Source organism: Prionailurus viverrinus, chromosome C2 (genome assembly GCF_022837055.1).
Source record: "Prionailurus viverrinus isolate Anna chromosome C2, UM_Priviv_1.0, whole genome shotgun sequence".
NCBI lineage: Eukaryota > Metazoa > Chordata > Mammalia > Carnivora > Felidae > Prionailurus > Prionailurus viverrinus.
Window position 1 is genome coordinate 119,369,576 of NC_062569.1, and position 26,997 is coordinate 119,396,572.

Sequence of the window (26,997 nt, forward strand, 5' to 3'; positions counted from 1 at the left end):
ACTTATAAGTCAGAAAATCAGGAAAGTGTTGTTGTAGAAACTAATCAAAGAGAGTTTTAAGAAAGAGTTTCTGAAGCTAAAAGTATTAACAATAAGTAGAACCACAAAAATTTGATTGAAGACGTACAATATAAAAAGGAGTAAATTCTGACATCAATAACATAAAGTGTGAAAGGATAAAACTGTAAAGCTTTTGTATATGATTGAAGTTAGGTTGTTATCAGTTTGTAGCATACTGTTATAATTATAAGAAGTTTTGTGCAAGCTTCTTGGCAACCATGAAGAAAAAACCTACAGTAGATTAAAAAAGATTAAGAGAAAAGAACCAAGTATATTACTACCAAAAACTCCATCAAATCACAAAGGAAGACAGCAAGAGAGGAAAACAAAAGAATTACAAAACAGACAGAAAACAACACAATGGCAATGGTAAGTCCTTTTCTATCAATAAATTACTTCAAATCAATCAAATTACTCACCAATCAAAAGATGTAAAGTGGCTGAATGGATGAAAAAAATTTCCAAATGAATGCTGTCCATAAGAGACTCAGTTTAGATTTAAAGATACACATGGAGTAAAGTGAAAGGATGGACAAATATAATCCATTCAAATGGTAACCAAAGGAAAACAGCTGGCTATACTTAAGCCACACAAAACATATTTTTAGTCCAAAATTGTCTTGAAAGATAAAATGTTTAGCAATATTATCAAAAAGAGTCAATTTCACCAAAAAAATATAACGATTATAAATATACATGCACTCAACACTGGAACACCTAGTACATGAAGCAAATGTTGACTGATTAAAAGAGAAATAGACAACAATACAATAGTAATAGACTTTATTACTCCACCATCAATAATGGAGAAAATCAATAAGGCAAAAGTTCATTTGAACAACACTAGAATAAATGGAACAGACAGACACATACAGAATGTTTCGCTCAACAGCAGAATACACATTCTTCTCGAGTGCATGCAGAACATTCTCCAAGACAGATTACATCCCAAGTCACAAAATGAATCTCAACAAATTTAAGGAGACTAAAATCATTCCAAGTATCTTTTCCAATCACAATGAAATAAAACTACAATAACAAAAGGAAAATGAGAAAACTCACAAATGCATGGAAATTAAACAATGTACTCTTGAACAACCATTGGATCAAAAAATAAATCAAAAGGGAAGTTAGAAACTATCTTAAGACACATGAAAATAGGGGCGCCTGGGTGGCGCAGTCGGTTAAGCGTCCGACTTCAGCCAGGTCACGATCTCGCGGTCCGTGAGTTTGAGCCCCGCGTCAGGCTCTGGGCTGATGGCTCAGAGCCTGGAGCTTGTTTCCGATTCTGTGTGTCCCTCTCTCTCTGCCCCTCCCCCGTTCATGCTCTGTCTCTCTCTGTCCCAAAAATAAATAAATGTTGAAAAAAAAAATTAAAAAAAAAAAAAAGACACATGAAAATAAAAACATACCATACAAAAATTTACAGAATATAGCAAAGCAGTATAAAGAGGGAATTTTATGTCAGGAAATGTCTATATTAAAAAATAAGAAAGTTCTTAATTAAATAATTTAACTTTGCTCCTCAAGGAATTAAAGGGGAAGAACAAACTAAGCTCAAAGTTAGTAAAAAGAAATAATAAAAAACTATAAACCAACGAGTTGGGTTTTTTTGAAAAGATCAACAGTCTTTAGTTAGACTAATCAAGAAAAAAAGACGCCACAGAAATGAACAGGATCATAAGAGATTATTACAAATAATTATATACCAATAAATTAGAAATGTAAAATAAATGGATAAATTCCTAGAAACACACAATGGAATAAGACTGAATCAAGAAAAAATAGCATGAATCGATGAATAACAAATAAGGAAATTGAATCTGAAATAAAAAATATTCTATCAAAGAAAAAGTCCAGGACCAAATGACTTCACAAGTTAATTCCACCAAACATTAAAAAAAATACTACTGATCCTTCTTAAACTCATCCAAAAATAGAAGAAGAAAGAAACACTTCCAAACTCATTTTATGAGGCCGGCATCACCCTGATATCAAAGCCAATAAAGATACCATAAGAAAAGAAAACTACAGGCCAATTTCTCTCATAAATATGGATGCAAAATTCTTCAACAAATTCTTAGCCTACCAAATCAACAGTACATTACAAGGATGATACAGATGGACCAAGTGGGGTTAATCCCTGGTATGCAAGGATGGTTCAACATATGTCACTGCATCAATGTGATATACTGTATTAGAAGAATGAGGGATAAAAATTCCATAATAATCTCAATAAATGCAGAAAAAGCATTTCACAAATTCAACACCCTCAACAAAATAGGTATAGAAGGAACTTACCTCAACACAATAAAGACCACATACAGAAAGCCCACAGCTAGTATCATACTCAATGATGAAAAATTGAAGGCTTTTCCTTCAAGATCTGGAACAAGGCAAGGATGCCTGCTCTCATCATTTTTATTCAACATAGTACTAGAAGTCCTAGCCAGGACAATCAGGCAAGACAAAGAAATGTAAGGAATCCAAATGAGAGAGGAAGAAGTAAAATTATTTCTGTTTGCAGATAACATGATCTCATATGTAGAAAATCCTAAAGATTACACACACACACACACACACACACACACACACAAACCCTCATGAGAACTAAAAAGTGAATTCAGCAAAGTTGCAGTATACAAAATCAGCATATAAAAATTACATTTTTCTATGTACCAACAACGTGCTATCTGAAAAGAAAATTCTAACAACAATCCCATTGACAATACGATTAAAAAACCCCAAAATATTTAGAAATAAATTTAACCAAGAAGATAGAGGACATGTACACTGAAAACCATAAAATACTGCTTACGGAAAAAACAGACACAAATAACTACAAAGACATTTTGTGTTATGGATTGGAAGAGTTAATATCATTCAAATGTCCATACTACCCAAAACAATCTGCAGATTTCAGTTCAATCCCTATCAAAATCCCAAAGTCATTTTTCACAGAAATAGAAAAACAATCCTAAAATTTATATGGCACAACAAAAGGTCCTATAGAGCCAAAGCAATTCTGTGCAAGAAGAACAAGGATGGAGGTATCATGCTTCTTAATTTTGAAATATATTACAAAGGTACAATAATCAAAATAGTATGGTACTGGCATAAAAACAGACATATAGACCAATGGAACAGAATAGAGAGCCCCAAAATAAAATCCACATATAAGTGTCATTTGATCTTTGAGAAAGGTGCCAAGAATACACAACAGGGAAAATACAGCCTCTTCTATAAATGGTGTTGGGAAAACTGAATATACACATGTAAAAGAACGAAATTGAACCTTTATCTTATACCATACACAAAAATTTGCTAAAGCTGGATTAAAGACCTAAGCATAAGACCTGAAACACTAAAACTTCTAGAGGGAAACATAGGGAAAAATCTTTTTGACATTGATTTTAGCAGTAATTCTTGGATAAGACATCAAAAGTGCAGGCAGCAAAAGCAAAAATAGGCAAGTGGGACTATATCAAACTAAAAATCTTTCATAGCAAGAAAACAATAAAGAGAATGAAAAGGCAACCTATGGAATGGGAGAAAATATTTGCAAGTCATATATCTGATAAAGGTTTAATATCCAAAATATATAAGAGCAAAAGCAAACAAAACAAACAAACAAACAAACAAACAAAAAACCCCTGGGCATCTGAATAGATGCTCCTCCAAATAAGGCATACAGAGTCTACAGGTATATTAAAAAGTACTCAACATTATGAATCATCAGGAAAATGCAAATTAAAACCAGAATAATACCATTTCACATCTGTTAGAATGGCTATTATCAATAAGACAACAGATAACACATTTGTCAAGGATGTGGAGAAAAGGGAACCCTAGTGCACTGCAGTGGGAAAATAAACTGTTGTAGCCACTATGGAAACTGCATGAAGAGTACCTAAAAAATTAAAAACAGAACTACCATATAGTTCATCAATCTCATTTCTGGGTACCTATCCAAAGGAATTAAAATTATAATCTTGAAAATATAACTGCATGCCTATGTTCACTGCAGCACTATGCACAAAACCAAGATCAAAAACCACCCAAATGGATAAAGAATGTGTGTGTGTGTGTGTGTGTGTAAATACACACACACACACACACACACACACACACACACACACACACACTGGAATACTATTTTTTCAGCCTTAAAAAGAAGGAAATTCCGCCATTCACAACAACATGAATAGACCTGTAGGATATTACCTTAATGGAAAAAGCCAGCCACAAAAGGATAACTACTACATGATCCTTTTTATATGAAGAATCTAAGATAGTCAAACTGTTATAAACAGAGAGTAGAATGGTGATTGCCAGGGCTTAGGGGGACGGGAAAACAGAGAGGTATCAGTCAAAGGGTACAAAGTTTCAGTTATGGGAGATGAATGCATCCTAAAGACATATTGAACAGCATAACGTCTATTTATTTTTTTAATTTTTTTATGTTTATTTATTTTTGAGAGAGACAGACAGAGCATGAGTGGGGGAGGGGCCGAGGGAGAGGGAGACACAGAATCCAAAGCAGGCTCTAGGCTCCGAGCTGTCAGCACAGAGCCCGATGTGGGCCTTGAATTCACAAACCATGAGATCCTGACCCGAGCTGAAGTCAGATGCTTAACCAGACTGAGCCACCCAGGAGCCCAACACCTATATTAATAACACAGTACTGTATATTTTAAAATTTGCTAAGACGGTAGATCTTATGTTAAGTGTTCTTATTACCAAGAAATAATGAAGAGGGCAAGATAAAACTTTTGGAAGTGACAGATATGTTTATGGCATGGATTTTGGTGACAGTTTCACAGATGTATACTTATGTCCAAAGATACCAAGTTGTATACATACTTTAAATATTTACAGCTTTTTACATGTGAATTTTACCTCAATAAAGTGGTTGTAAAAAAAAAGAAGTAACTTCTATAAATTATAGCAGATACTGCCAAGTGATAAGATGGGATGAAAGTTGAAGGTTGTTTTTGAATTTACCCATTTGGAGATCACTGGTGATTTCAGTAAGAACAACCACAGAGAATGATATCTCCCTAGCCACTCAACTAAGTCCTTCTTCTCCACTAGAATCATATATTTGCATATGTTGTCATTTGCTTAACCACATGCTTTTGTCATGTTTCAAATTTCCTCAAGGCTTGGCTGTCTTCAAATGACATTGAAAAATTAATCCAAACTAAGTCATTGAGCGAGAGTAGATGGATTAATGTATTCCTCAAAGAAAACTTAGATAAAAATCCTGAAATAATTGCCTAGATAACTTGTTTAATATACCAGAAAGGACAAAAACACCTTCAATGATATGCTGTAAAGAGGGAGGAAGTGAAATGCTAGGTTGGTCACTCTTGCTTCCATAAGGAAAGGTACTAAGACATTATCATCTGCTACATGAAGAATGATGCTTCTGTGTCTGCAGTAATCAATAGCTTCTAATTTTACATTTTGTGTAAAATTCAGTTAAGAATTTTAATTAGCCAATATCAAATAACTATAGGAATTTGTACTCCCCATCATGTAACCTCCCTGGTCAAAACTTTTCAATGTCTCTCTGCTGATAAGTTGTATAACCTTAAGTCATCCAAGTTCAATTTGGCAGTAGTTTCCTTTTCCATAAAATGAGATGATGCTTTCTTTTTAGTATTGATTTGGGAATTAAACAGAAACATATGTAAAGCAGCTAATATAGTGCATGCATCTTCAAATATGTTAACTTCATAGGAAATGGAAAACCTCACATAGGCTCATTTGTTAATTAGGTACCAAGCTACTTTTGTAGTGTATCTCCTGATCCTACCCTGGGTCTGGTTTGCAACTGAAATACATTAGGTTACTCACTTTTCTGTTAAAAAAAATCTTTCAGGGGCACCTGGGTGGTTCAGTTGGTTAAGCATCCGACTTCAGCTCAGGTTATAATCTCATAGTTCATGGGTTCAAGCCCTACATCGGGCTCTGTACTGACAGCTCAAAGCCTGGAGCCTACTTCAGATTCTGTGTCTCCCTCTCTCTCTGTCCCTCCCCCCTCCACTCTCTCTCTCTTTCAAAAATAAATAAAACATTTAAAAAATTAAAAAAGAGCAGAAGTTTTTATTTAAAAAAATCTCTCATACTTCTGTGTCAATTCATATTTTTTTGTTTGATTCACTGAAAATACTCCAAATCTGACAATTTCTACTCATCAAAATCCTGCAACTATCATTTCAAATGATATGAGGTTAAGTCTCTCCTGTTTATGATAGCCAAAAGTTATTTTCTTCCATGAATTCCCATGACATATTATTCCTACCTTTTGCAGACTTGTATTTTTGTGGCAAATACCACAGGTTGATCCATTCAATACCCTTTCTACATTTTTTGTCTTCTATTTCTTTCACCAGAGAGGCTCCAAAATGATAAGCAACAGCATCAAGTTGTAAAGATTATCCATATGCCACGTGTCCCCTCAACTCCTCAAAGTTTTGTGTTTATTTTATTTTGACACTTCAGAAATGGAAAGGAAAACATGTAAGTAATTCTTCTCTTGCGGTGGTGTCTACATTTCTCAAGAATTTTCCCTCCTAGGGGCATCTGGATGGCTCAGTCGGTTGAGCACCTGACTTCACTCAGGTCATGATCTCACAGTTCATACTGATCTCACAGTGCACTGACAGCTCAGAGCCTGGAGCCTGCTTCGGATTCTGTGTCTCCCTCTCTCTCTGCCCCTCACCTGCTCATGCTCTTTCTCTCAAAAATAAACAAACATTAAAAAGAAAGGAATTTTCTCTCCTATATAAAAGCAATTTTTCAGGTTGCTACATAGGTGTGCCAACACTAGAGACATGACCATTTCCTTACTAATCATATTACATCAATTCTGACCTCATTTTACTACTTTCTAATGAGTTAGGACAGGAAATGAGTAGTAAAGAAGATGGAGAAAAAAGTATTTAATATCTACTTATATATGAGCTACATTCTTATGTATTATATCTTTTAGTCATCACAAGATGCTAGTGAAATAGCTTTTGTTATTCAGAAATTTACAGATGAATATATTAAGGCTTAGATAAATTAGGTAATTTTGCTAAAATCACACACTAAGTGATGGTGCTGGGATTCAAACCCATCAGTTTCGGGTCCTAATGGTCTTGATCACTTTGAACTGCATCACACTGCCTTGTTCCTTACTTTAAATATGAAAGTACCAGGTATAAAATATCCTTTGTTTTTACCAGTTAGATCTTACATAGCCTGGTAATCATTTTTAAAAATGTTATTAAGATTATACTAGAGGTATGCTGGACTTAGCTCCCACTGGCCAAAAACCATTGGGCACATTTCTTCCCAAATGTGTTCAGTGACTTTATTTTGTTACTTTGAAATTGATCATGATACGGGGTGCCTGGGTGACTCAGTCGGTTAAGCGTCCGACTTTGGCTCAGGTCATGATCTCGGGTTCATGAGTTCAGGCCCTGCCTCAGGCTCTGTGCTGACTGCTCAGAGTCTGGAGCCTGTTTCAGATTCTGTGTCTCCCTCTCTCTCTGACCGCCCCCCCCCCCCCAACTCATGCTCTGTCTCTCTCTGTCTCAAAAATAAATAAATGTTAAAAAAATTAAAAAAAAATTGATCATGATACACTGTTTGCAATAGGAAAATCGGCAAACTTTACAAATCTGGGCTCTTGCTCTCCCTCCCAACATTGGTTGATAAACATTTACTGGAACACCACTAGTCAAACATTTGCATCCAGAATCTTTAAAAGCATTTTTAAAAATAATTTTAATATTAATCTCTTTCCTTTGTTATTATGTATCTTTCAGAGCTGAGTTTTCATCAGTTGACATTTGAAATATTATTGTCATATCCTTTATGCTGCAAAGACTTCCCACTATTACAAAACAAAATCCATCAATTTCATTTATTCCCCTTATTTACTCATAACCCTACCTTGCTCCTTTTTCAAATTGCAATTTAAATGTGTCATTGTGCCAAGAACTATTGAATTCGAGTAGTTTCCGAACTTGCCTGTAGGAATGCTTTTTTCACAACAGAACTCTATTGAATGTCCAAAAATAACTGAACTGCAAGGGAAGATTTAAAAATAATCATTTAAAGAAGCAGTGAGCCAGAGTGTTGGATAAGTCCTAATTTTATGACCACTGTTCATATATAACTGAAAATATCTTAACTGAGAATTTAAGAAGTATGAAGTAAGTAGCCATTTTGAACTATGAGAAGAGAGAAGTTAATGAAGTATCTGAAATCAGGATTATATATGAGTACCTAGTCTATGATCAATTGGTACATTAAAAAAGAGTTAGATCATTTGGGGGAAAATAAGAAAGTTTTAGTATTGTAAGCTTGTAAGAGCTGACAGAAGCTCTATCTCAGCTAAAGAATTCAATGTATACACATCTGGCCAAATGCTTCTTAAAATTAATAACACCTGTGCAAAGTTACAATTTATCTTTCTTCACATGATGCATAAACCGGGTCAAAGCCACAACTTGAGGAATTTCTCCACTTGAATTCATATTAAAATAACTTATAAACCAGTAAAGAAGAAAATGATTGAGCTACTGTTAAAAACTAGTGATACCTGACATCTTCCTGGCACAAATTTCAGGAATTTCTGCTTGAAATAGTGTGACTCAATCTGATGGAAGGCATAGTGAAAAGTAATTAAAATTTTACCTCCTTCAGAAAAGCTGTGTATCTGGGATGAATGAAGCAAAGAGAGTGCTAGCAGGCTCTATCTGACATACCATACATGTGGGTAAAGTAATGGCAGCAAAAGAAAGTTTGGGTAGGAAGGGGAGGTATTATTCCCATACCTGCTGTTTCCTTGGAGCCTTGAGAGGCATGCTAATCCAGAAATGTGTCATTTGGCCAAGCAAGGAATTGGACACTACTGAAGTTTATTGTGGCTTGGGCAGTAACATCAAATGGAATAGATGATAACATTTTGATGAAAGAAGTTTCTTTTGAAACCATTTGTTCCCTTCACTTTCTATCAGGCCACACAATCTTAGAAATGATAAGAAATTTAAGCAATGATCTATATATCAATTTCTAATAGAATACACATCAACTCTACTTGGCTATATCAAAAAATAAACAAATCAAGAAATTATCCATCAGTGTCAAAAAATAGTGACAAAAGAAGAAATAAGAAAACACGGAAAATTTTTTGGTCCAGGTATAATGGAATCTGATATTTAAAGAAGGTAATTAAAATTGTAAGGTAAGCTCACCTATTAAAAGGGAAAGATACCCAGATCAACTATCCAGATTAGGTAAAGATGAAAGCTAATAATATTTTGTTTGTAAGAAAAATTCAACTATAAAATGATTCAGGCCAACAAATTTGAGGCAGACCTATAAAAAAGAAGGATAATATCAGATAAGATGAATTCAATGAAAATAAAAGATTAAATAAATTTCATATAGGAAAACTAGACAATCATATATCTTTAAGTGCCCAGTAATCAAGCACCACAATATACAAAAGACCCATAAGCTGGATATCCAGTGGGAAATAGATAAATAATGACTGTAGAGGGAGACTTTAATGGATCTCTATAAATAAGTAACAGTTAATCATATAAAATAACAAGAATATAGGAATGCAAGCTGGTGCAGTCACTCTGGAAAACGGTATGGATTTTCCTCAGAAAACTAAAAATAGAACTACCCTAGATCCAGCAATTGCACTACTAGGCATTTTTCCACGGGATACAGGTGTGCTGTTTCAAAGGGACACTTGCACTCCCATGTTTATAGCAGCACTATCAACAATAGCCAAAATATGGAAAGAGCCCAAATGTCCATCGATGGATGAATGGATAAAGAATATGTGGTATATATATATATATATATATATATATATATACACACACACACATACATATACATATGTGTATATATGCGTATATATGTATATACACATATACATATATGTATATGTATATATGTATATGTATATGTATACATATACGTATATATACATATGTATACGTATACATATATACACATGTATATGTATATATATACATATGTATATGTATATACATATACATGTGTATATATGTATACACACGTATATGTATATATATGTATATATATATACAATGGAGTATTACCCAGCAACCAAAAAGAATGAAATCTTGCCATTTGCAACCACGTGGATGGAACTGGAGGGTATTATGCTAAGTGAAATTAGTCAGTCAGAGAAAGACAAAAATCCTATGACTTCACTCATATGAGGACTTTAAGATACAAAACAGATGAACATAAGGGAAGGGAAACAAAAATAATATAAAAACTGGGAGAGGGACAAAACAGAAGAGACTTATAAATATGGAGAACAAACTGAGGGTTGCTGGAGGGGTTGTGGGAGGGGGGATGGGCTAAATGAGTAATGGGCACTAAGGAATCTACTCCCGAAATCATTGTTGCACTATATGCTAATTTGAATGTAAATTTTAAAAAATAAAAAATAAAGTTAAAAAAAATAAAATATATGCATAAAATAACAAGAATATAAAAGTGATGAATACACTGCTTCTTAGTGTCATACACAGCACATAATTCACTGTCTTTCAAGTATGCAGTGATATTTCACACAATTCAACACATATAAAACAAAAAGAAAACCTTCTAAAAGCAGCTCAAATAGTAATCATGCTGTCCACATTTTCTGGTCACAATATAATAATAAAAATAAGCATCACTGAAAATATTTAAATACAAAAACTTAAAACTTTGTCACTTTCTTCAAAATAACTTCTAAATTAAAGAATAACATTAGACTTCAACGGTACACTATTTGGTTTATACTTTTGAGAATAATATACAGTAATTCTAATAGAATAGCTTTATAAACATAATTATATATTGTTTTTGCTTAAAAAATAAGCAGACAAAATTTTTGGATTCAGAATATATTATTGTCTATTTTAAATACTAAGAGAATAAAAATTCACTTATATTAACAAGAATTTGTCACATTAAATAGAATAAGGATAAATGAATAAAAATAAGTGACTTTTCTGTGAACTAGCCATAAGCACAAGAATATGTAATAAGAAATACTTATAAGTCATATTAATATTCCATAACATAAAATACCTAGGAAAAACCCAAAAAAGAAATGTGTAGAACCCATAAAAAGTCAATTATAAAACTTAATTCACAATAGAAATAAGTCCTAAAGAAGTTGAGAGATATCATATTCCTACAATGGAAATTCAGTTAGTCCTTTCACATTACATGTACTCAAAATGCTTATTCCAGGGGCGCCTGGGTGGCTCAGTCAGTTAAGCGTCTGACTCTTGACTTCGGTTCGGGTTATGATCTCACGGTTTCTGAAAGTGCAGAGCTTGCCTGGGATTCACTCTTTCCCTCTCTCTCGGCCCCTCTCCAGCTTGCATGCATGCACTGACTCTCTCTCTCAAAATAAATAAATAAACTTAAAAAGAATGCTTATTGAAGGTGCACCTGGGTGGCTCAATTGGTTGAGTGACTTCTGTTCAGGTCATGATCTCACAGTTCATGGGTTTGAGCCCCATGTTGAACTTTGTGCTGACAGCACAGAACCTGCTTTGGATTCTCTGTCTCCCTCTCTGCCCCTCCCCTGCTCACGCTTTCTCTCTCTCAACAATAAATAAACATTTTTAATAAATAAATAAATAAATAAATAAATAAATAAATAAATAAATAAATGCTTATTCCAATAAGAAACTCAAATTTTTGATATCTCAGAAAATTACCCGTGCTCACTAAGGGGTAACACACAGGAAAGAATACACAACATTTTGGAGAGTGATAGAAAACCCTTGAATACAGTTGCTAAAATAATGCCCAATTCACAATATCTAAAAGTAGTGCCACTGTTGCAACAACTGAGAGAGAGCCACTAAACAGAACTTATCACTGCAAACAGGAGCACCTAGCAGACAATAAATTTAGTATTTCTTACAAGTGAAGATAGAATGACCTTTCAAAACATGGTATTAAGACAATAGGGTAAATATTTAGGGATAAAAGGTCATAAATGATATATAAAAATGAATTAAAGCTTGATCAAAGAGCTAAATAGAAAATAACATCATAGCTATTGGAAAATATGAACAAATATCCAACTGATCTTCAGATGGAAAGTTGTAAACTTACTTTTGGTTTCATGAAACTAAAACCAAACCAAAGTAAAAACCTGAAATGTTAAACCACATAAAATTTAAACTTAAGTGCCACCAATCATGGAACAAGTTCAAAGGTGTCAACAAAGGGGGAAATTTACAGCATATGACAGAGCTTTGAAAAAACATAAACATGTCCATAGTTACAGCAAAAAAAAGCATTGATAATTCAAAAAGGAGAAACTCAAATGACCATAAAAATAAAAGGAATTATATTCAACCTTATAAGTAATTAAAGAAAAAATACACCAATATCAAGAAGAGTTGAGATGTATAATTTTGGCTATCAATTCAGCAAAAGTTTGTTAAAAACTAAGATATGATACTCAATTCTTGTGAGAAGGTTGTGATAGAATTGTGGAGACTTTTATTATTTTCTTTAAGTGATTTTATATATTCATGTTTTCAATAATCAGGAAAATGTTATTAGAATAAAATCACATTTTATATATTGAAAGCATCTGTAAAGTAAGTAATAGAAAAAATACTTTTCAGTTTTAAGTGTAACTTTTGCAATTCATTTTTTATTTAAACAATGAAAATGATAAAAAAAAAATCTACCTTAAAAAGGAATCCAGAGAAGAAGCAGTTTTTTTCTCAGATACTTTAGGGTCAAAGGACAACATATTCTATAGTTGGAAGATGATTGGACCAAGTTGAAATGTGTATTTGTGCCCCCGCCCCTCACCATTTAAGACAAACAATTTAAATCTCTGGGTATCACTTCCCTCTTCCGTAAAATGGGGATAAACATTTCTGTCTGGATGTGAAGATAAAATGTAATGATACGTTGGAAAGCAACTATAAGAATTATCAGTTAATTCTCAAGCCATTCTGTTTGTATTCATGGAAGTATGTTTAGTTCTAGCTTTGTCAATTTTTCTTCTACTCAATGAATTTGTGTCCAGGGCAGGAACATTGCTTCTACCTCTTATTTACATTTTGTGAGGTTCAATACCACTTTTGTATGCTATAGACAATCATACATTTATTCATCCAGAAAACACTTCCCTACTGTTTCACTATGAATTCTACATATTTGTATCTGACATTAAATTAGATGTTCTTCCAAAAAATCTAATGTTCCAATGTGTGATACTGGTTTTAAGGTAAACTTTTTTAGCCAGTGCAGAACTATTGTCTGTCTATAACTTTGCAATGGTGTGAAACACTTAAATACTTTTTAAAAAGTGCAACAATCTTGACAGATTTTCTCCACTTAGGTCCTGAGGTAGCAAGGATATTTAATGAAAGGTGGCAAGTACTTTTAGTGACAGAGTATACTGAAAGGAAAAAGCATACAAAGGAAACTTGCATAGATTTTAGCTAAATCTTGCTAACCTTCTTTAGAACAAAAATGAAGTCTGTCAGAACTTAAACCCTTTCATCTGAAAGCCCCTTCCAGGATTATGCTTTATGAAGGGAAGAATACGAGCTTCTCTCTTCTGTGTTTTAGGACTAATGGTGGCTGATTGAGTTTAATAAGGAAAGGGGGAAAGGGAGATCCACAGATGAATTTGAGAGAAAATGGTTCTTGGAGCATTTGAAATTCAAGCTATTTTTCTCAAAATAGAAAGGGTGAAAATTACACAGTCTAGACTTTAGTTATGCAAGGTAAGAGTAAAGAGATCCATTGCTTTTATTTCAACTAGAATGATAAAGATTGACGGGTCCTTGCTTTGTCAAGCATAGCTGCCCAGAAGCCAAAGAACAGCCAAAAGATGCCTTGAATTATTCGTGTTGTGTTGCAGTGGCTACACTGGCTAACTCGCAGAGAGAATGCTGAAATGACCACTTTCCAAATCTGGAACTCATTATTTCACACATTAAGAAGTTATGAAAATACGCAACCCACCTATTCATTATTACTTGTACCACATAACTAAACCATCCTTGCCTGTAAGCATGAGCCAAATCAGTGTTTTTCTGAAATTACCTTAGCTATCAAGGCAGTAATCAGGAATTTTGCTTGCTACGGCATTCAGAAAACAAAATCATACTTTATAAACTTCTTAAAATATGACAGATGCCTCAAAAAGTATTGTAAGATTAAAAAAATAATTATAAAATTAGGGCTTTTGATAGCTAGGTATTTGCACATAACCTTGACTGTCTTAGTGTATTCACAGGTTTCTACTTATGTAAAACCTCTATCTCACAGATTTTATTCTATTAGTTTTCACCAGGAGTGTGTGAATACATTGATATATATTAATTACAAGACTGGGTAATAATGCAAAAAGAGAGGAAAGGTTCAGGTTGAACTGGAGCCAAAGATCTCTACATCTTGAATAGCTGACAGGCAGACATTTGCAAAACATTAGTGAGTATCAATAAATCTTGATTTAATTGAGATAGTTTTCTTCAATATTAGTTGACATTGTTTTGAAATAGATGAAAATTTGATATAAGGAAAATGTAACCATGTATTGTCCACTTAATAAACAAATAAAACAACACGGCAATGTCCATTTACATTGTATAAAAAAGTAAAGGTAGTTGAACACTAAAGTGGGTTATTGAGTGAAGTTATATAATATTCTTCCCTTGAGGTTTTATTATATAAGAAAAACAGCCATCTGGCTCAGATATGGTGGATACAGCAGATTATGTTAGGAAGCTTCTCTGAGTTTCTTGGTCTTTTAATTTTGTGAAATAGTTTGAAACAGTGAAATGCCATAGACAGAGGCACCACTGAATAGAGAAAGAGACATTTTTGCAATGATTTTTAGAAAATCACTCTCCCATCTAAGGGCTTTTGTGAAGTGTTCAGGGTTGTGGCTGGATTACAGGCATTTTCATCACAGGCAACAGGAGAGTCAGAGAAGTTTGTCTTTGATGCCCTTTGTGCCGAATACTATGGTTCACTCAGTCAGGGGAAATAGAGATGAATAGGACTCAATTGTGGCATCCAAGGACACCCTGGTGTAACTGGAGAGAAGACATCAGTAAATAAATAAAAAATACATATAGCCAGTGAGTATAGCATGGAAGCTAGCAGAAGGGAGTTGTTTTCTAGTTATAGGAAGGGTCTAGAAAGGAAAACAAATATCTGAATTTTGGCAAATGACTAAGAATTTCCCAGGTAGAAGGAAGGATATTCAGACCTAAGTGAAGAACAGAGAGGAAAACCTCATGTGTCAGTGAGGAGTTCCCTATTGCTGAAGCATAGCTGGCAGACGGGCAAGATGGGGTGATAGGAAGGAAGCTGGAGCAGAAATCCAGATAAAGGAGGGCCACAAGAGTAAGCTAAATAGTTTGGCTTGTTCCCAGAAGGAAATGGGAAGCCACCAAAGGATTTTAAGCATGGGACAGAACTAATCTCTAAAATTAATTTGGTAGCAGCATGGGGCAAATGACTCATGGGGGCAAGGCTTGGTCCAGGGAGATGAAGTTAAAGATACTTAAAAGGGTCCAGGCCAGGCATATTGAGTTGAAGTAAGGTAATGGATGATCAGGAAAGTAGATTCAAAAGACCCATCAGACTGACTGGATTCGGGTGGGTATGGAGAAAATTTTTAAAAAAGGAATTGGGAGTTTCTCTGATGGGATATGGAATACAAGAAACTTATACATTTAGGGGAGAAAGAAGATGAGTTTAACTGTGAGCCTGTTGACTGCGCCTAGAGGTCATTATCTGTCCATCTGGTGATCTCTAGGGTCTGTAGCTTAATGAGGAGTTTTGAGCTGGATATGCAGCAGACAGGGAAATTTTCCCAAGTCCAAGTTCCATTGGTGCTACATGACATGACTTGACTTGTACTACGTCATGGCATTAAATAAAACTGAATAACAAAGTGAGGAATTTATTCCCTTTTCAATTTTCTTTCCCTTTGAGAGTGTTACAGTTTGTTGAAGATCTGTTTTTAACTTTTGTTATCTCCCTTTTAATAAGCCGAGAGCAAGTTGGCCTCAGGCTCAAGACTTTTAGTTGGCAATAATTTTACCTGATTAAAATTTAATAAGATCACTATTTTTGTTGTTGTTGTATTACTTTTTTTTATTATTGCCTACTATTTGTGGCAGTAATATTTATTTTTTCACTAACAGTGATAAGAAAGTTATTTTTATTTATTTATATTTTATGGACAAACTCATGAAGGTAGTATGTGTTAGACCTGGGTACAGACGCAGAGAACTATTAATGGGCAATGTTAGAATTGAGACTTGTCACATTTGAAATAAGTAGGACCCATTTGGGTAACTGAAACCACAGTAGCTAATGATATTATTTTATAAGGTGTAGCAAGGATTCCTAATTCCCATACATGAACTTTGGTGAGTCTGTCAATTGACAAAAAATGATCTGCAATTATTTGTACTTATGTGCATTATTTTCTTAGGGAGGAAATACCATCGTTGTTTGTTCCTTTGTGTTTCTAGTTTCTTAAGGGGATCTTTCACCAAAAAAGAATTAGAAAAATGGCAGTGAATGGAGAAGAAAGCTAAGGATAGATAGTGGAAGAGGATCACCAAATGAATGGAGAATTAAAATTCAAAGACAAAGAAACTGGACCAAGAAAGTGCTGCCACTAACTTTGTTTAAGAGCAAGGAAGTTATCTTTGAGTCTAATGGAAGTAAAGCTATGAGTGGTTAATATTAACTTTGCCAAATGTTCCTACACAGTTTAGCAAGCTAAGGTTTCAGTGATTCGTAGCTTCTGGTTTAAAAATATGATGACATGGAATGCCTGGATGGCTCAGTCAGTGGAGTGTCCAACTTTGTCTTGGGTCATGATCTTTTGGTTCATGGAGCTGCCGCAGTGGGCTCCACGCTGGTGGGTGTGGAGCCTGCTTGGGATTCTCGCTCTCTCCTCTCTCTCTCTGCCCCTCTTCCGATCATGCTTTCTCCCTCTCTCTCTCAAAATGAGTGAATAAACGTAAAAAAATTTTTTTTAAATAAATAAAAATAAAAAATACGATGACAGTTGCCACAGGAGTTTCATGGTATGGTAGGGGTGGAAGCCAGGCTATGGTGGGAAAGGAGTTAATGGGAGGGGAAGAGATGGTGGCAAGAAATAAAAATTAGTTTTTTAGAAGCTGACTGAGGAAAGGAGTGAACAGGACTAGATACAGGGATTGTTCAGGATCATGACAGGCTTTTCTGTTTGCTTGTTTTAAGGATGAGAGTGATATAATCTTAATCAACTTAAACAATGGAGTCATTAAATAAAGAAGAAGTTAATGTTGCAGGTGATAAAAAGAATGGCTTATGAAGCAAGGTGCAGATTGGAATGGGGCAGTGGTAGGATCCAGAGCAGAGAGGAAGTCAGCTTGACTATAGGATAGGAGGGAAGGAGAGTAGCTGAGCAACTAAACACACAGGAGTCAGAAGAGTGGAGAGAGCTTCATTCCTGGCAGTGTCTGAATTCCCATTAAAGAGGAATCATCCTGAGAGCAAAGAGACAGGATTAGTTTTGAGAAGGGTGGCCAGCTGTGCTCAGGCTGCTTTGGAGAACTGCAGAGAATGCCAAACGATGGTAAGAAAAGATTTGATGAGAGGTTAAGTGAACAAATGACACAAGAACTGACTTTACAGTGGCGTCAATTAGAAGAGTTTCTACAAATGTCCCAGGCAGCACTTCGCTTTAGGAATATAGGAGGCTGACCAAAGGACTGATACAAGTCTGGGGCTTTGTGGGAAAATGCACTGTCCCTATTCCTAGTGTTGCTAGTTCTCTCACTCATTCAGTTCTGGAATTCTATCCCCTAGCAATTATTAAATGACTTTGCTCCCACAGTTCTTCTCACTCCCTCTCTATTTTTTAAATCAACTCTTGCTTCTGCCTGGTTCATTCCCATTGGCCTAATTCCAACATTACAGCTCCCATTAAAAAAAATTTTTTTTCAACGTTTATTTATTTTTTTGGGACAGAGAGAGACAGAACATGAACAGGGGAGGGGCAGAGAGAGAGGGAGACACAGAATCGGAAACAGGCTCCAGGCTCTGAGCCATCAGCCCAGAGCCTGACGTGGGGCTCGAACTCACGGACCGCGAGATCGTGACCTGGCTGAAGTCGGACGCTTAACCAACTGCACCACCCAGGCGTCTCTACAGCTCCCATTTTAAAAACAAATCCCCATGGCCTGCTCTAGCCACTTTTCATCTTTTTCCTGAAAAAGCTATTTTATACAGAGTTTTTGCTTCCTCATCTTCTATTCTTTTTTCATCATTATTATTTTAAACTACAATTTTTTTGTGATTTGCATATAAACTTTTATTTAGTATTTTCAATAACTATAACTCAAAGATATTAATGTATATACAAGACTAAGCAAGTATATACAGGACTTTATCCTCCTCCCATTATTGAACCCCAACACCCCGTTTTTCTCCCTGTAGGCAACCACTATTATCCAGTTTTTAAATATATACTTTCATACATAGGTTCATTCTCCTTTGTTCTATACATGATAACATACCATGCATACTGAATTGCAACTTTTTCTCTTTAATATACTTTGAAAATCTTTTCATCTTAGTACATAGAAAGGTGCCTTAATAATTTTAACAACTGGATAGTATTCCATTGAATGGATGTACATAGTTAATTTTGTTTGTTATTTACAAGTATTTATTGCTTTCAATTGTTTATCCATATAAAAAGTTGCAGGGAGTAACTTGGAACATATATTATTTTTCCTAAGTGCCATATATCTGTAAGATAAATTCCCAGGACTGAAATCACAAGGTCACTAGTCTTTGTTCAATCCATATCGGTCAATCTTTTATCACCACCGTTTCAACTGAAATAGCTCTTTTCAAGGCCAAATAAAATTTCAAGGTAATTCTTTGTCTTCATACAATTTAACTCTTCTGCAGCATTGGAGACAGCTGATCCTCACTTCTTCCTTCTTAAAATACTTTTCTTCTTCTGGCTTCCATGATATTACACCCTTCTGGATTTCCCCGTTTCACTTACCGCTCCTTCTCAGTTTCCTTTTCTGGTTCCTACTCTTTTCAGTGTCCATATTTTGGGCTGTTTTAGAGCTCTTTTCTCAGTCTGATGCTTTAAATACATTCTCCCCTTAAATCATTTCATAAAGTCCCATTGTTCTAAATGTCATTTATATAGTAGTGACTTACACATTTTTATCTCCAACTCTGACTTTTTCCCTGAGCTTTCTCCCAACTACTCTTGAGATGCCCGCATCTGAAGATCAAATAGGCTGCTCAAAGGTTAACTGCTTCTCCTGACTCCTCTCATATCAGTGGGTGACAACTGCACTCTTTCAGCTGCTCTGATCATGTATCTAGGCATGAACCTTGATTCCTTTCCTCTGTCAGTAACCATGTCTAATACATCATGGAGTCTTCTCACCTTTACTTCCAATATATCCAGGATATGGTATATTCACAGCTATCACTCTGATCAAAGTTCAGGCTTTGAACTAGCTCCCTAACAGCCTCCCTACTGTCCCTCTTGTCTTTATACAAATTATCTCAACACAATATCAAGAGGATCCGGTATCAAGAGGATCCTGGTAAAACTGTTGCCCAATAGAAATGCTTTAGTGGCTTCCTACTGTACATAGAAGAAAACAGAAAGTGCATACTATGGGTAAAAAGGCCACCAACTACTTCTGAGAGAAGGAAACACCACCGAGAAATTATTAGATCGATATAGTCTTCTCTCTTTAATACTTACATGTACTCATTGGTATAATTTTTGCTTATTTATGTTCGGTCGTAGGCTCTGACATTTCTCTTTGCACCTTTTCAAGTGGAAGTAATAATTTCTGTTGCAGATGCCAATTCTGAGTTTCCTTACTGCATTTCAAGAGTTCGTCACTTTTAGAGCAGAAGTGAGCATTTCTTTCCTGTCTAATTTAGGGTTGAGGGAATGGAAAAGGAAGGCTTCTCACTGTGGGGCACAGGAGCTGTGGTTCTATATCAGATCACTACAGATGCTACCCTACAGGTCTTGGCACCCCATCACCTAAGGATTATTCGTGCTTTCAGTTAATAGCAATCAGGAAGCAACAAGCTACATCTTGTTTACTCTGCCTCAATCAGTGTCCTTTCCACTCCTTAAATTCTTATTGAAAAAAAGAGAATCCTGCCATAGCCTTTCAAACATAACCATATCCATGTTGTTTTACACTAGCCCTTTATTACTAATACACTAGAAAGTGCCCTTTAAAAATCCTTGAAGTGATTTCAGTAATAGTTAATCACATTCAAAAGGGACCACAATTACTAGATAAGAAAATGCAAACTATTACTCCTCTCATTTCCAGTTAAGAATTTAAAACTGAAAAAGCTGCCTTTACAAATGTGTTATTGCTCAATCCCAGGCATCTATAAAACTTGCCTACTGAGTTAAAGTGTCAAAAATTGCACTCTTCTTTAAATCTTCATTCCATCAGAGCTCTTTACATACTGTTGAAAGGGAACGACCCTTTGATATAACTAAGTTCATTAGTTCTGTAGTAAGTCTCAGTCGACGAGGCTTGACAAATGATTCATACCGACCAAAGAAGGTATGGGGAAATATATTAAAATTTCTTGGACAAAATCTGGCAACTCCTAAGCTGATACCAGGCAAGAATAACATTTGTTCTAGAAACAGCTGGGTTTAACAAACAAGCCACGTAAAGCATAGAAAACCGCTTCTGATTGGAAACAGTGAATAACTACTCTCATTATCAGGACCAACGTTGACACACAGGTGTGAATGGGATGGAGAGGAGCAAGAACTCCACCTTCCTTGAAGGAGATACACAGTGATGATGCTCAAACCTGCTTATGAGTTTGGAGAGGGAGAAAGGGAAAGAGAAGGAGGAAGAGCAATTGTAAGACCAGAGGGATGGAGAGTCTTCCTCGGGCTTGCAGCTGGCTCGCTGACACTCCCAGTTCACAGTGAAAACCAGCTCAGAGTCCAGACCTCCTTGTTCAGCAAATACGTGGACAAAAGGGGCAACTCAAACTTAAGGATTTAGACTTGGGTTCACCAAATCAAATTTCAAGGATTTGTATATAAATGAAACCAGAGTGAAACCCGTCTTGAATCTGTTTCACTTTCCCGGTTTGGGGTATAGCACGCCCACTAAAATTTAGTCAAACTGCAATGATGACATAGATAGTCCAGAAAAAGTGATTTTGAGTGGCTGGTGACTTCCCCTGCTTATGTCATCTTACATGCTCACTGAACAAATCGGCGTAACGATGTGACAATCGACAAGGTGCCTGAGAAATACTTTATATGCAGAAAACGAAGTCTTCTCAAGGTTTCTTCCCAAGTGCGCGCAAGTGCACCCTTAGTTCCCTTAGTTCTCCGGCACGCTATGAAAGGTCGCCTCTTTCGCGCAAGTGGAAATAACCCCAAACCTCAATCCAGCATCTGAAGCACCCAAAATACTCCTCTCCGTATGTATTCTCTCCTCATCTCCTCCATTTCATTCCTTAACTTTCTGGGCCCACAGATGCGGCTCTCGTAGCCCCTTTGGGGGCCGGAACCCTGAATAGCCACCCTCACTCAACCGCCCCCCTGAACGGGAAGGCAGGCTTCCTTAGTCGGGCAGGACCAGCAGCCTCCCAGGCCCCTCGTGGCCGCGAGGTGGAAGCTCTCTCCTGCCCTTTACCTCAGTGCTTCGTACCCGCGGGAAATCAAGTTAGAAAACTGCAACCTTCCCCCATCTACTCCTCCTCCCGGCTCCTCACATTTCTCTAACCGTTTTCCCCAGAAGCATCCCGCCGGGGGATGAATTCGAAGACTCTCCCGACCCTCCAGTGCTGGATTCTGGCCGGTGCCGGGTCTCTCTCCACCCCAGCCGCCCCTCCAGGTAGGAGCGCCGGAAGCCTGCACCCTCCTAAGTGGGGTGTCGGACCCCTCGCCCTTGGGCCCGGGTGGGGCCCCTCCCTCCCAGCCCGGAGCACCTGCTCCGCCCAGGACCCCTCCTGCTCCCGGCAACTTCGCCCCGGGGGAGCAGAGGCGGCGGGCAGAGTGCGGAAGGGCAATTCTTGAATTCCAGCGCGGCTCGTTCGCCCCGAACAAGTGCCGGAATCCTGCTCCGGCCGCGCGGGGCTGCCGGGCCCTCCCGCCGCAGGCGGCCGCTGCCCCGCGCTCCCCGGCTCCGCTTCCCCACCCGCGGGCCAGGCCCGGGCGCGAGCCGCACACTCACCGGGAGCGCTGCCCCGCAGGAGTCAGGAGCGGGGAAGGCGGCGCTCCAGGGCCGGGAGCGGGCGGGCGCTAGCGCGCGGGGCGCCGGCAGCTGCCGGCCGGAGAGCCGCGCGTCCGGGCTACTCGCGGGGCCGCGGGCCCGCTGCGCGCTGCGGGACTTGGGCGCCGCGCCCGGCTGGGTCCCGAGCGCGGGCGGGCGGGCGAGCGGGCGGTCACCGGGGGCTCGCCACCACCCCTAACACTCCTCTCCGCTCGCCTTCATCTCTTCCTTCAACACCCGTTTCTCATCTTGCTTCTCTCACTTTCCCCCCTTCCTCGTCTTCTCTCAGCCGTCTCCTCCCTCGTCTTCCACTGGTGCGTGGAGAAGGGCGGGGGAGGGAAAAAGTCCCGTCTCCTTAATTTGAGTGATACCTTGGAGATTATCTCTTCGTGGAATCTGGAAATGACGTGAACACCTTTCTGAAAACATCTAGAAGAAAACGCCTTTGGTCTCCTTTTCCTTGTGGTTCTCCTTCCGAGTCTCTCTGCCGCTCTCTTTGGTTGAGTGGCTAGGAATGAGGCGAGGTCAGATAAGAAAAGCGAAGGGGGAGTTAGAGGCAGCGGTCTTCGGAAGTGGGGTTGAGAACCGCTCACGGAGTGGGCCTAGAGATCTGTTTATCCACAATTTCACCAAGCGGGCGTTTCCCCCAAAAGAATTCAGATTGGGGGAAGGATGACAAAGGAGTTAGGCAGGGTAATGGGACCTGGGTTCATTCAAGGGTTTATTGTAAGGCATCCATTGTGGTTTGCCCTCCAGGTGTCTCAGAATAATACACCTCTAGTATTTTGATCTGGATGTGACCTTGAGAAAATACTTGCCCTTTCCTGTTGCTGGCTTTGAATCATTTTTCCAGAATGTTTTATAGACCAGTAGATAGAGTCCCTTCAGCTGAAGCCTACCGGGAACTCCCCTAGAAACTTGAGTGCTTCTTGGAAGGTTCCAGCACTGGAACAGGTCTCTAACGCTAGGAAGGATGGGGCAGGTTTGTTTTTGTACAGAGCACCACCCCCACAGGCCACAGGTTGTCCCTTCTAGGACTGTTTCACCCTAGGACTGACTTGTACATCCTTTTCCCCAGAAAGGAACCGCTGTTACTGAAGATCCTTTCTGCTCTCCAGCTTCTCAATATGTTCTGCCTTCCAAAGACCATCTTATATAGATAGATCTTGCTTATAGATTAAACCTGTATTTTCCAGCCCATCTTTCTTCTGTTAGTAAAGTCATCTTTGTTCTTTGGAATCACAAATTTAAAAATTTTTTTTTTAACGTTTATTTATTTTTGAGACAGAGAGAGACAGAGCATGAACGGGGGAGGGACAGAGAGAGAGGGAGACACAGAATCGGAAACAGGCTCCAGGCTCTGAGCCATCAGCCCAGAGCCCGACGCGGGGCTCGAACTCACGGACCGAGAGATCGTGACCTGGCTGAAGTCGGACGCTCAACCGGCTGCGCCACCCAGGCGCCCCTGGCATCACAAATTTAAATGAGATAGTATATAAAAAACACTAACCATAATGCTTGGCACTTAGTACTCAAGAAATGGGAGCCAAATTATTATGGGTAATTATTTCAGATTATCACATTTTCCCCCTATTTTTATTCCTATTTTTATTCTCTCACATAATTCTTTTCTTTTTTTAATATTTATTTATTTTTGAGAGAAAGAGACAACGTGAGCAGGGAAGGGGCAGAGAGAGAGGGAGGCACAGAATCTGAAGCAGGCTCCAGGCTGAGCTGTCAGCACAGATCCCCATGAAGGGCTCAAACTCATGAACCTTGAGATCATGACCTGAGCAGAAGTCAGACACTCAACTGACTGAGACACCAGTGCCCCTCTCACGTAATTCTTAAGCACGAGAAGTTGATTCTCTGTACCATGATTTGTACTGTTCCAGCCCTTGTTCCTTATAAATATATGACTATGTGGTGATGGCCACTCATTTAGGAAAGCATAGTGAAAATAATAAGAGAGGAAGTCAAGATTTATAGCTTTCCTAATAGGACACAGTAGTTTCCCCAGAAGTTATAATAGTCACCACCTTGATTTTACACTGTACCCAGAGTAATTTGTAACAAATCTTGTAGATGACAGCCGTGGAAAGAGTCCAAGTTTATGCTGCCTCAATAGACAGACGAGGAATGTATCCGCCTTCTACACAGAAGGATGTTTCCAGATGCTGTGTGTGGACTTGTGCAACTGGAGTTATCAATTCTCATGTACACCTGGAGAGTAAATGATACACATTAAGTGAAGATGTGAGAGAGACCTTACCTGTGAGGCAAGGGGGATCTAAGGTTTCAGATGTTTCTGCTAGTGCTACTGCAGCAAACAAATTTGCTTAGGTAACAGTGATGAAAATGCACCTTGCATGCTGCAACAGGATGCCGTGCCCTAGAGATATTCCATTTGCTGTTGAGTTCACAGATAGCCCAGTAGGCAAGACACAATCATAGCACTCAGCAAGGGTTACTCTGAGTAAACTGGAGAATGAGTAACTAGGCTGCTTCCTTAGATATCCTGCTACATCTTAGAAGCCAGAGTCTCCATGAGTTAAAGACCAGAATCTCAGTCAGTTATAAAGTTCACCACTTTTAGGTTGTTTAAAATGAATTAAATCATCACAGACAAGTGCTTTTCAGCAGCTTAGACGAAAGATCCAGAAAATGTCAGTGCTTAAAGATCTTATTTGTTTTTAATCTTAAGTATGCAAGGACATGTATTAATAGGCAAGATGCTAATAGTCCTTTTCTTGAGATTTTGCCAGAAAGGAGATTTTCACTAAGAACAAATTGCACTATTTTGATAATATTGATTGGTCTCAGTTTAAGACTAAGTTGAAGCTCCTTTGTTCCTTTCAATTAAGCTGACTGCACTGTTCCATGACTACAAAAGCCAGACATGAAGTGTAAAATTAAGGAAAAAGCTGAGAAGTTATAAAAAGATGTAAGTAGTGTAGACAGAATTAACACAAATAATGCAGGCCTACATAATGTAACCTGCCTTTAATGGCTTCTATTTTCCTTGAGTTATTTGGCTAACTACAGAAGATAAACCTGATCTCATAAACCTCACAAGTAAGATCCACTGACTCATCCCATGGCATCAAAAGGTCACTTTTTAGGAGGATTATTTCAAGTTCTGTTTTTTTTCTATTTTGGAAAAAGTACTGCAGAGTAAAATGAAAACTCATAATGCAAATTAAAGCAATCAAATAAGCAACCTCTCCCTAAGTTTATGGGAAAAGTGTTTTATTTTTTCATAATAGATTGATTTAATTTATTCATTAAATTCATAAGATAATTGCTCAGTTCTTTTGGAAAGAAGTCAAACAAAAAGGTATAAAGAGGTTAAGTAAGTATAATCTAATAATTCGATAACATAACATGCAGGGGAAGACTGGATTGAGAAATAATCCCTATTATAAAATAATGCTATTTTCTTATAAGTGGAAAATATGCCTAAGTAACTCTCAGGAGAATATTATATATATATATATATATATCATAACTCAAACACCAACAGAAAAACTGGGTTCTTAGTTTAGATTGGTTCTTTTATACATAAATCATTAAAATCCCCATTTTAGCTAGCTAGATTCATAAGTTATTTCCCAAACAGGTGCAAGATGATCAGAACGTTGCAGGTCTGTCACTATGAAACAGCCTTACAATAAGTGAATTGGGGCACAGTTTATTGGGCAGGAGAGTAGTGAACAAGGTAAACATAAACACTTAAATGATATTCTTATCTGTTGCCAAATTGTTTTTGTTTCCACAACTGTGAGAATTGCAGCATGGTGTTTTGCACACTGCCTGTAACATGAATGGACAAAAAAGTTGAAGACTATGTGAGTATAAAAACAAGAGTTATTAAGTCTACGATGATGGTATGATGGAAAAATAACTGTTGATCACATTTAGTTAAAGAGATATGAACAGTATGAAACTACTGTATATTCTGAGCCTCTAGCTAAGAGGTCGTCAATGCCAATAAATCCATGTTTCTTAGTAATTTTGATGCTATTCTCAGTCATATTAAAATTGCATTTTACCTACAGCCATATTTATATTATTTTGAATATTTCAATACCATTTCACAATTTCTTGTTTAGTCTGTATTTGTTAAGGTAACAGAAAGTGGCAGTTATCTCTTTGTATTCATGAGAACACTAGGCATAGGGGTCATGAAGGAGATTGCATTAAAGCTGAACTAATTTGACTCAGTTTTTTTTCCTAGCCATTAACCAATTTGGTAACCTAAAGAAGATGTTTAATTTCTCCCAATTTCGACTTCCTAAAATTCCAGGTGGGAATAATGCCAAATGTATCTGTCTCTAGAAGGTATCCTGAGTATACTGGGATATACTATTTAAACTTTCATAGAAAGAGTAAAGTATTATACAACAGATGATCAAATTTATGTGAAGAAAATTAGCAAGGAAATCAGGACAAAACCATCAGGTTTGGACACTTAAATATCTTCAAGGTTACTAATCTTTTGATCAGAATCTTATCAAGTCAACACAAAAACCAGACTTTAAAGTGAAGCTATTTTGTAGACATGTAATTT

At 37.3% G+C, this 26,997-nt stretch overlaps 1 protein-coding gene across 1 annotated transcript in view; it reads right to left on the reverse strand.

The window, feature by feature from the left end:
- HTR1F (5-hydroxytryptamine receptor 1F) overlaps positions 1–22,483 on the reverse strand; it is a 149,433-nt gene extending 126,950 nt beyond the window's left edge. The window contains exon 1 of the mRNA XM_047875491.1: positions 22,389–22,483. The gene's annotated coding sequence lies outside the window, so the exon portion shown is untranslated. The remainder of the gene's footprint in view (positions 1–22,388) is intronic.
- Positions 22,484–26,997: the final 4,514 nt, after the last annotated feature.